Genomic DNA, 12,301 nt, shown 5'->3' on the forward strand with positions numbered 1-12,301 from the left:
AGCTTCCATGTGTTTGTGAGCCTTTTTGTTTTCTTTGTACAATTTATTTCTAGTTTATACCTTTGTGGTCTGAAAAGTTGGTTGGTAGAGTTTCAATCTTTTGGGATTTACTGAGGCTCTTTTTGTGGCCTAGCATGTGGTCTATTCTGGAGAATGTTCCATGTGCACTTGAGAAGAATGTGTATGCTGTTGCTTTTGGATGTAGAGTTCTGTAGATGTCTATTAGGTCCATCTGTTCTAGTGTGTTGTTCAGTGGTTCTGTGTCCTTACTTATTTTCTGTCTGGTGGATCTATCCTTTGGAGTGAGTGGTTTGTTGAAGTCTCCTAAAATGAATGCATTGCATTCTATTTCCTCCTTTAATTCTGTTAGTCTTTGTTTCACATATGCTGGTGCTCCTATATTGGGTGCATATATGTTTATAATGGTTATATCCTCTTGTTGGACTGACCCCTTTATCATTACGTACTGTCCTTCTTTATCTCATTATTACTTTCTTTGTTTTGAAGTCTATTTTGTCTGATACTAGTACTGCAATACCTGCTTTTTTGTCTCTGTTGTTTGCATGAAATATCTTTTTCCATCCCTTGACTTTTAGTCTGTGCATGTCTTTGGATTTGAGGTGAGTCTCTTGTAAGAAGCATATAGATGGGTCTTGCTTTTTTATCCATTCTATTACTCTGTGTCTTTTGATTGGTGCTTTCAGTCCATTTACATTTAGGGTGATTATTGAAAGATATGTACTTATTGCCATTGTAGGCTTTAGATGCGTGATTACCAAAGGTTCAAGGTTAGCTTCTTTACTATCTTACTGTCTAACTTAACTAGCTTATTGAGCTATTATTAACACTGTCTGATGTTTCTTTATTTCTCTCCCTTCTTATTACTTCTCCTCCATTCTTTATATGTTGGGTGTTTTATTCTGTGCTCTTTTGCATTTCCCTTGACTGCTTTTGTGAGTAGTTGATTTTATTTTTTGCCTTTAGTTAGTATTTGGTTGGTCTGCTTTCTTTGCTGTGATTTTATTTTCTCTGGTGACATCTATTTAGCCTTAGGAGTGCTCCCATCTAGAGCAGTCCCTCTAAAATACTCTGTAGAGGTGATTTTTGGGAGGCAAATTCCCTCAACTTTTGCTTGTTTGGGAATTGTTTAATCCCTCCTTCATATTTAAATGATAATCATGCTGGATACAGTATCCTTGGTTCAAGGCCCTTCTGTTTCATTGCATTGAATATATCATGCCATTCTCTTCTGGCCTGTAAGGTTTCTGTTGAGAAGTTTGATGATAGCCTGATGGGTTTTCCTTTGTAAGTGACCTTTTTCCTCTCTCTAGCTGCCTTTAAAACTCTGTCCTTGTCCTTGATCTTTGCCATTTTAATTATTATGTGTCTTGGTGTTGTCCTCCTTGGGTCCCTTCTGTTGGGAGTTCTGTGTGCTTCCATGGTCTAAGCAACTATTTCCTCCCCCAGTTTGGAGAAGTCTTCAGCAATTATTTCTTCAAATATACTTTCTATCCCTTTTTCTCTCTCTTCTTCTTATGGTACCCCTATAATGCTGATATTGTTCCTTTTGGATTGGTCACACAGTTCTCTTAATATTGTTTCATTTCTGGAGATCCTTTTGTTTCTCTCTGTGTCAGCTTCTATGCATTCCTGTTCTCTGGTTTCTATTCCATTAATGGCCTCTTGCATCTCATCCATTCTGCTTTTAAGTCCTTTCAGAGACTGTTTTATTTCTGTAGTCTCCATCCCTACTGTGTCAGTTAGCTCTTGCATTTTTTCCTGCAGCTCCACCAGCATAGTTATGACCTTTATTTTGAATTCTTTTTCAGGAAGATTGGTTATATCTATCTTCCCCAGGTTCCCTCTCAGGCGAGGATGTCTGTGTGCTTCTGCTCTGGATCAAATTCTTCTGCCTTTTCATGGCGATAGAGGTAGTTGTGGGGAGTTGGCACGTGTGTCAGCTGGGAGAACATCCCTTCTTGTTAGTTTGTGACCTTCCTCTCCTGGGAGAGTGGTGACCCCTAGTGGCTTTTTACTGGGCAGCTGCTCGCAGATGTGGTCTCTGATTCTTGGGTGGGCCCCTGTGAAGTAAGCTCCATGTGGTTGCTGTGGGCGTGGCAGGCCTCAGGCTGCTGCCCTGCTAAGGCAGGGCCACCCCAGACCGGGAATAGGCGGGAGGCTGTTTATCGCTGTGAGGGGCCTCTGAGCTGCGCTGCCGCCCAGGGATAGATGGCACCCAGAGTTCCCCAGGGTTCCCAGCTGCTGGGCTGAATGTGCCGGAATGCTTCCATCCAGCTGTGAGGCTCCTATCCCTTTAAGACTTTCAAAATGCACTCACTTTTCTTTTGTCCCAGGGGCACTGGCTGTGGGGACCTGCTCACAGGTTTTACTGTCCATTTTCCCTAGTATCCAGCACACCACGCACTGTGTGTCCGCGCTTCCCATGCAGATGTCTAGGGCTGGGTGTTTAACAGTCCTGGGCTCCCTCTCCTTCCCCACTCTGACTCCTCTCCTCCTGCTGGGAGTTGGGGTGAGGGGCACACTTGGGTCCCACCGGGCCACGGCTTGTATCCTACCCCCTTCATGAGGTGCTGGGTTCTTGCAGGTGTAGATGTAGCCTGGCTTTTGTCCTGTATCTTCGCGTCTGTCTTTAGGAATAGTTATATTTGTTGTATTTTCAAAAATATATATGTTTTTGGGAGGACATTTCTGCTGCTCTACTCACACCACCATCTTGGCTCCTCTTCCCCTTGTAATTCCCTTTTATCTTGAAACTGGAATTAAAAGACAAAGCATGGAAGATATAATTCTTGGATCTCAGGCTTTTTTGGTGGAGGCTGGAGGGGAAAGAAGGATAATAAAAGGATATTCAAAAAAAGATGTGCACACAAAATCCTGTGCATGAATGTTCATAGATCTATTCTTAATAGCCAAAAACTGGAAACAACTCCTGTCCTTCAACAGGTGAAGAGTTAAGCAAACTGTCACATATCCCTACCATGGAATACTACTCAGCAGTAAAAAGAAATGAACAACTGATACATGTCCAAAAACTGTACTTGCTACTCATTAAACTTACCCTTTCTTTCATATACTTCTAAGAATACTGCAGGAAAAGAATGTAGCAGTCTTACAGTAGTCTGGGAAGTTTAGTGCCTGGGGCAGTTTGTGTTAGGAGTGGCTGTCAGCAGTGTAACACTAACATAACATTAAGTTATGTGTAAGTAGTGGTCTGATGGATCCAGCCTGTACCATTCATGAAAACTAGTTGGGCACATCTCTTCCCAATTTATGTTCAATGACAACACAATGGTAGCTTAAAATTAGTCATGGAGGAGCATTTATATCATGGAAATCAACAAATCAGGGTTCCCCTGACCCTGAGAGCTGGTTATTAAAGATTTACCAGCACACCTCTGTGGATAAGTCACCCGAGTTATTCTGAAAGGCTCCAAAGGTAGGTAGTGTGGATAACCCAAGACAGAGAAGTCTAAATCAGTTAATGTATCCCTCACTGCCGCCCTGAAAATCAGTTCTAAAACAGACATTTCACAAACTGGAAATAAGATTTGAGTGGGAAAACCTGGGAGGCCTGAATAAGGAAAATATTTGAGTTTTAATAAATGAAGTCCTTTCATAAATGTAAGGGAACGTGGAAAATAGACCAGTTTGAGAGATCTTGGGAAAATAAAATGGCATCCAACACAGTGAGACAGGTTGTTAAAAGTGAAGAAAGCTGGGCAAAGTCAGGGAAGCCCACCTGTATGTGCTGTGTATCCGTCTTGAGGGAACGTGGCTCTGAGCCTACAGAATCACTGCTTGAGTGCCTCACAAGAAATTTTAATAACAAAAAACCCGCATCTTAAAAAGTGTTGAGAAAATCGACACCCACCCATCACAAAAACTCTCAGCAAACTAGGAGTAAAGGGGAACTTCTTTAACTTGGTATATTACCTACAAAAGAAAAAAAAGGAGCCTTACAACTAACATCAGGCTCATTACACACTTTTACATACTAAGAATGACATGGAAAATTAAATTTAAAACACAATGTCATTTACAATCATGCCTAAGAAAATGAACACTTAAGGTGTAAGCTTAATAAATATATAGAATCTATATGCTAAAAATTACAATTTGCTGATGAAAGAAATTGAAGAGGACCTAAATAAATGAGAAACATACTATGTTCATAGATTTAAAGATTCATAGTGAAGATGTAACACAGTGAAGATGTTAATTCTCCCCCAAACTAATATACAGCTTTAATGTAATCCCTATCAAAATCCCTAGCCAAATATTTTGTAGATACAGACAGCATTATTCTAAAATTTATATGGAAAGGTAACAAAACTAGAAGAGCTAAAGCAATTTTTAAAAGTAAGAATTAAGTGGGAAGAATGACTCTTTTTTATATTAAAGCCTACAATATAGCTACAGTAATCAAGACATTGTCAAAGGGATAAATACATAGGTCAATGGAATAGAACAGAGAATCCATAAATTGACCCACACAAGTATGCCCAACTGATTTTTGGTAAAAGAGCAAAATAAATTCAATGGAGGAAGGAAAGTGTTTTCAACAAATGGTACTGGAGCAGTTGGACATCTGTAGCCAAAAAAAGAAAACAAAACACAACAAAAAAGAAGAATCTTGACTTAAGGCTCTTACCTTATACAAAAATTAATTCAAAATGCATCACAGACTTAAGTGCAAAATGTAAAAGTAAGGATAAAATAATATTACAGGATTTTTAGGATTTAACTAGCAGGTTTCTGGTCCTTACCAGAATACCCCATGGTGGAAGGGTGAGGAGGGAATATAAAACTATAAAACTTAGAGAAAAAAAAAAAGAAAAATCTTTGGGATCTAGAGCTGAATAAAGGATTCTTAGACTTCATAATAAAAACATAATCCATACAAGGAGAAACTGATAAATTAAACCACATCAAAAATGAAAATTTTACTCTGCAAAAGACCCTCTTAAAAGAATGAAAAGACAAGCCAGAGATTAGAAGGAAATGATTTGAAAGCACATATCCTAAAAAGGAACAGAATCTGGAATATATAAAAACTCAACATTAAAAACACAAACACTCTAATTAGGAAATGAGCAAAAGTCATGAACATGTCATCAACAGGACATGCAGATGGCAAATAAGCACATAAAAAGATGTTCAACAACATTAACCATTGAAAAAGTGCAAATTAAGATCACAATGAGATATCGCTCCACACCTTTGTGAATGGCTAAAATGGAGAACAATAACAATACCAAATACTGCTGAGGATGCAAAAACTGGATCACCCATAGCCGCTGCTGGGCATGCAAAATACAACATCCACTCTGGAAAAGCAGTTTGGCATTTTTCTATAAAACTAAACTATCAAACAACCCATCAATTGCACTCTTAGGTATTTCCCCCAGAGAATAAAACTTTATATTTATATCAAAAGCTGTATGCAAATGTTTTAACAGCTTTGTTCATGGTAGCCAAAAACTGGGAACAACCCACGTGTCTTTCAATGGGTGATTGGTTAAACAAACAGTGGTACATCATACCATGGAATAGTACTCAGCAGTGAAAAGGATGAACTGTTGATATGCACAGCTTGGATGAATCTCCAGGGAATTATGCTGAGTGGAAAAAGCCAATCCTCAAAAGTCACACACTTTATGATTACATTTATGTAGCATTCTTAGAATAACCAAATTACAGACATGGAGAATAAATTGGTAATTGCCAAGGGTCAGGAATGGGAGTTGGGAGGAGGCATGTATGGCTACAAAAGTGCAAAATGGAGGATCCTGTGATGATAGAAATGTTTCTTATCTTGACTGTGTCAATCAGATATCCTGCTTGTGATAATGTACTATGGTTTTGCAAGGCGTTACCATTGGGAGATGGAGTAAAGGCTATACAGGATCTTTCTGTCTTATTTCTTACCAATGCATGTGAATCTACAATTATATAAAATAAAAAATTTAATTTTTTAAAACTATATCTCAGGAACTTGATTGTTTTCCTTCTACATTTATCTGTATTTTTTGCTTATAATTTTTGTAGCTTCCTTTGAAATTATTAGCCTACTTGTGTATTTAAGAAATATTAAAAATATTTGATCATTTGACACAGTAATTCCAAGTCCAGAAGTATATCCTGAGAAAAAAATCCAAACTGCAGGCAGAGGTGTTCACTGTAATGTTGTTTATAGCACAAAATCCTGAAACCAACTTATGTCCAACGGAAGGATTAAATAAAATATCATATCCAAATGACGGATATTCTGCAACCATTTAAGACAATGCTAAGAACAATGAAAAATTCAATCACATGATAAAATGAAAATGTTTAATATAATGTTAGAGAACAAAATGAAGGTGAAAAATTATGCCTTCAATATGATTTTAGTAATGCACAGTGATATGGATAGTATGAGAGACATACTACAAATGTTAGCTGTAATATTCTCTAGGTGACAGAATTGTGGGTGGGTTTTAGTCTCCTCTCCTATATATATATATTTTTTTTGAGAGGGCATCTCTCATATTTATTGATCAAATGGTTGTTAACAACAATAAAATTCAGTATAGGGGGGTCAACGCTCAATGTACAATCATTAATCCATCTCAAGCCTAATTCTCGTCAGTCTCCAATCTTCTGAAGCATAACGAACAAGTTCTTACATGGTGAACGAATTCTTACATAGTGAATAAATTCTTACATGGTGAACAGTACAAGGGCATTCATCACAGAAACTTTCGGTTTTGATCATGCAATATGACCTATAAACAATCAGGTCAAATATGAATATTCGTTTGATTTTTGTACTTGATTTATATGTTGATCCCACATTTCTCCTATTGTTATTATTATTTTTATTTTTAATAAAATGCTGAAGTGGTAGGTAGATGCAAGATAAAGGTAGAAAACATAGTTTAGTGCTGTAAGAAGGCAAATGTAGATGATCAGATGATCAGGTGTGTGCCTATGGACTAAGTATTAATCCAGGCTAGACAAGGGCAGCAAGACATCCACGGATGCAGATTTCTCTCAAAGCAGGGGGGATGAGGTTCTGAGCCTCACCTCTGTTGATCCCCAAATTCTCACCTGATGGCCCCCCTGCGACTGTGCCTGTCTTAGGTTGTTCCTCCCTTGAGGAATCTTACCCGTCTCTGGCTAACCAGTCATCTTCCGGGGCCATACACGGAAATGTAAAGTTGGTAAGTGAGAGAGAAGCCATATTGTTTGCAAAGGTTAGCTTTTTTACTTCTTTGCAGATTTATGCCTTGTGGCTTCTATGCCCAGCACTTGTCTCAAGGTATCTTTACCACTTGGAGGAATTATGATACTCGGTAAATTCGATATGAGGCACGAATTCTATTTAAGGGTTGTAATTAGGAAGGAAGAAGAAAAGCTATAGATGTAGCATATGAAGGAAACATGGGAGGATTGATTATTTCTTTGACATATCTTCTTGTATAGTACCTTAAGTATGTATAGGTTTTAAACTACTAACTAATTTGCACACACATATTAACATAATAGGAAAACGGTGACATAAACAAAGCAAATCTATAATTACCATCCATCTCCAGTGAAGCCAAGAAAACCATTTAGGCACCCTAGGCATTTGTGAAAATTTATCTATGATATGATGGATATTGTCCACCTGTACTTGAACCATCAGACAAATTAAAGCAGCCCATTTCTGGGATCTGTTCACATCCCATATGTTCTTTTAACCATAGATAGTCTATAGTCATGAGATTTTGGAGTGCTACAACTTGCACCCCTCCCAACTCCTGGTTGAGTTCCCACAGTACAGATCCGGTCAAATTCGTTGTCTCACTGTATGCACATGCCAGCCTAGACATCTCCCTCCTCATTCCTATGGCAAGTCCAGGAGACGGTGGGCTGGATGCAGCCACAACCGCAGCATCGTCCGGATCCCTGTAGAGGCTTTTTGATGATCATCCCCCGGCACAAGTCCTCCAGAGAGTGCTGATGCCGGAAGCTCCTCCTCATATCGTATCTTAGTTCATTTTCTGGGTATCCAAGCTAGGCCTTGATCTTCTGCATAGAAACAAACAGACCCTTTGCCCACACTTTGACATGCCCTCTATACCACTGTGCAGAACTCATTGGAGGTCAGCACACAGTAACTGCTTTTTTTTTTTTTTTTTAATTAAGAGAAAGGAATATTATCAGAAAAGAGTACCTCCATAGCTGATCATCTGACACCCTTTAAGTGATCAACATTGAGGATATTAAAACCATGCATTGATCTTTGATTTACCAATAGTTTTATCCTGTTAAGGAGTAATCCCCCTTTTCTTTCTTTCTTTCTTTTTTTTTTTTTTAATTTTTAATTTTTAATCTACACTTACATGAAGAATACTATGTTTACTATGCTCTCCCCTATATCAGGTCCCCCCTATCAACCACATTACGGTTACTGTCCATCAGCTTAGCAAAATGTTGTAGAGTCACTACTTGTCCTCTCTGTGTTGTGCAGCCCACCCTCCCCTTTCTCCCTCCCCCCATGCATGCTAATCTTAATACCCCCCTTCTTCTTCCCCCCCCTTATCCCTCCCTGCCCACCCATCCTCCCCAGTTCCTTTCCCTTTGGTACCTGTTAGTCCATTTTTGGGTTCTATAATTCCACTGCTGTTTTGTTCCTTCAGTTTTTCCTTTGTTCCTATACTCCTCAGATGAGTGAAATCATTTGGTATTTCTCTTTCTCCGCTTGGCTTATTTCACTGAGCATTATACTCTCCAGCTCCATCCATGTTGCTGCAAATGGTTGGATTTTTCCACTTCTTATGGCTGAGTAGTATTCCATTGTGTATATGTACCACATCTTCTTTATCCATTCATCTACCGATGGACATTTAGGTTGCTTCCAATTCTTGGCTATTGTAAATAGTGCTGCGATAAACATAGGAGTGCATCTGTCTTTCTCAAACTTGATTGCTGCATTCTTAGGGTAAATTCCTAGGAGTGGAATTCCTGGGTCAAATGGTAGGTCTGTTTTGAGCATTTTGATGCACCTCCATACTGCTTTCCACTATGGTTGAACTAATTTACATTCCCACCAGCAGTGTAGGAGGGTTCCCCTTTCTCCACAGCCTTGCCAACATTTGTTGTTGTTTGTCTTTTGGATGGCAGCTATCCTTACTGGTGTGAGATGATACCTCATTGTAGTTTTAATTTGCATTTCTCTGATAATTAGCGATGTGGAGCATCTTTTCATGTGTCTGTTGGCCATCTGTATTTCTTTTTTGGAGAACTGTCTGTTCAGTTCCTCTGCCCATTTTTTAATTGGGTTATTTGTTTTTTGTTTGTTGAGGCGTGTGAACTCTTTATATATTCTGGACGTCAAGCCTTTATCGGATCTGTCATTTTCAAATATATTCTCCCATACTGTAGGGTTCCTTTTTGTGCTATTGATGGTGTCTTTTGCTGTACAGAAGCTTTTCAGCTTAATGTAGTCCCACTTGCTCATTTTTGCTGTTGTTTTCCTTGCCCGGGGAGATATGTTCAAGAAGAGATCACTCATGTTTATGTCTAAGAGGTTTTTGCCTATGTTTTTTTCCAAGAGTTTAATGGTTTCATGACTTACATTCAGTTCTTTGATCCATTTTGAGTTTACCTTTGTATATGGGGTTAGACAATGGTCCAGTTTCATTCTCCTACATGTAGCTGTCCAGTTTTGCCAGCACCATCTGTTGAAGAGACTGTCATTTTGCCATTGTATGTCCATGGCTCCTTTATCAAATATTAATTGACCATATATGTTTGGGTTAATTTCTGGGGTCTCTAATCTGTTCCACTGGTCTGTGGCTCTGTTCTTGTGCCAGTACCAAATTGTCTTGATTACTATGGCTTTGTAGTAGAGCTTGAAGTTGGGGAGTGAGATCCCCCCTACTTTATTCTTCTTTTTCAGGATTGCTTTGGCTATTCGGGGTCTTTGGTGTTTCCATATGAATTTTTGAATTATTTGTTCCAATTCATTGAAGAATGTTGCTGGTAATTTGAGAGGGATTGCATCAAATCTGTATATTGCTTTGGGCAGGGTGGCCATTTTGACGATATTAATTCTTCCTAGCCATGAGCATGGGATGAGTTTCCATTTATTAGTGTCCCCTTTAATTTCTCTTAAGAGTGACTTGTAGTTTTCAGAGTATAAGTCTTTCACTTCTTTGGTTAGGTTTATTCCGAGGTATTTTATTCTTTTTGATGTAATGGTGAATGGAATTGTTTTCCTGATTTCTCTTCCTATTGATTTGTTGTTAGTGTATAGGAAAGCTACAGATTTCTGTGTGTTAATTTTGTATCCTGCAACTTTGCTGTATTCCGATATCAGTTCTAGTAGTTTTGGAGTGGAGTCTTTAGGGTTTTTTATGTACAGTATCATATCATCTGCAAATAGTGACAGTTTAACTTCTTCTTTACCAATCTGGATTCCTTGTATTTCTTTGTTTTGTCTGATTGTCGTGGTTAGGACCTCCAGTACTATATTAAATAACAGTGGGGAGAGTGGGCATCCCTGTCTGGTTCCCGATCTCAGTGGAAATGCTTTCAGCTTCTCGCTGTTCAGTATAATGCTGGCTGTGGGTTTATCATATATGGCCTTTATTATGTTGAGGTACTTGTCCTCTATTCCCATTTTGCTGAGAGTTTTTATCATGAACGGATGTTGAATTTTGTTGAATGCTTTTTCAGCATCTATGGAGATGATCATGTGGTTTTTGTCTTTCTTTTTGTTGATGTGGTGGATGATGTTGATGGATTTTCGAATGTTGTACCATCCTTGCATCCCTGGGATGAACCCCACTTGGTCATGGTGTATGATCCTTTTGATATACTGTTGAATTCTGTTTGCTAATATTTTATTGAGTATTTTTGCATCTACATTCATCAGGGATATTGGTCTGTAATTTTCTTTTTTGTTGGGGTCTTTGCCTGGTTTTGGTATTAGGGTGATGTTGGCCTCATAGAATGAGTTTGGGAGTATTCCCTCTTCTTCTGTTTTGTGGAACACTTTAAGGAGAATGGGTATTATGTCTTCTCTGTGTGTCTGATAAAATTCCGAGGTAAATCCGTCCGGCCCCGGGGTTTTGTTCTTGGGTAGTTTTTTGATTACCATTTCAATTTCTTTGCTCATAATTGGTTTGTTTAACTTTTGTGTTTCTTCCTTGGTCAGTCTTGGGAGGTTGTATTTTTCTAGGAAGTTGTCCATTTCTTCGAGGTTTTCCAGCTTGTTGGCATATAGGTTTTCATAGTAGTCTTTAATAATTCTTTGTATTTCTGTGGAGTCTGTCGTGATTTTTCCATTCTCATTTCTGAGTATGTTGATTTGTGTTGACTCTCTTTTTCTCTTAATAAGTTGGGCTAGAGGCTTATCTATTTTGTTTATTTTCTCAAAGAACCAGCTCTTGGTTTCGTTGATTTTTGCTATTGTTTTATTCTTCTCAATTTTGTTTATTTCTTCTCTGATCTTTATTATGTCCCTCCTTCTGCTGACTTTAGGCCTCCTTTGTTCTTCTTTTTCCAGTTTTAATAATTGTGATGTTAGACTATTCATTTGGGATTGTTCTTCCTTCTTCAAGTGTGCCTGGATTGCTATATACTTACCTCTTAAGACTGCTTTCGCTGCATCCCACAGAAGTTGGGGCTTAGTGTTGTTGTTGTCATTTGTTTCTATATATTCCTTGATCTCTATTTTGATTTGTTCATTGATCCATTGATTATTTAGTAGCATGTTGTTAAGCCTCCATGTGTTTGTGAGTCTTTTTGTTTTCTTTGTAGAATTTATTTCTACTTTCATACCTTTGTGGTCTGAAAAATTGGTTGGTAGAATTTCAATATTTTGGAATTTACTGAGGCTCTTTTTGTGAGCTAGTATGTGGTCTATTCTGGAGAATATTCCATGTGCACTTGAGAAGAATGTATATCCTGTTGCTTTTGGATGTAGAGTTCTATAGATGTCTATTAGGTCCATCTGTTCTAGTGTGTTGTTCAGTGCCTGTGTGTCTTTACTTATTTTCTGCCCAGTGGATCTATCCTTTGGGGTGAGTGGTGTGTTGAAGTCTCCTACAATGAATGCATTGCAGTCCATTTCCCTCTTTAGTTCTGTTAGTATTTGCTTCACATATGCTGGTGCTCCTGTACTGGGTGCATATATATTTAGAATGGTTATATCCTCTTGTTGGACTGAGCCCTTTATCATTATGTAGTGGCCTTCTTTATCTCTTGTTACTTTCTTTGTTTTGAAGTCTATTTTGTCTGATAT

General features: G+C 38.4%; 1 non-coding gene across 1 annotated transcript; it reads left to right on the plus strand.

Moving 5' to 3' along the window:
• Positions 1–4,738: 4,738 nt before the first annotated feature.
• Positions 4,739–4,799, plus strand: LOC118972065 (U7 small nuclear RNA). The gene has a single exon (XR_005060874.1). It is a non-coding gene; the product is annotated as a U7 small nuclear RNA (small nuclear RNA).
• Positions 4,800–12,301: the final 7,502 nt, after the last annotated feature.

Source organism: Manis javanica, chromosome 8, assembly GCF_040802235.1.
Source record: "Manis javanica isolate MJ-LG chromosome 8, MJ_LKY, whole genome shotgun sequence".
Classification (NCBI taxonomy): Eukaryota; Metazoa; Chordata; class Mammalia; order Pholidota; family Manidae; genus Manis; species Manis javanica.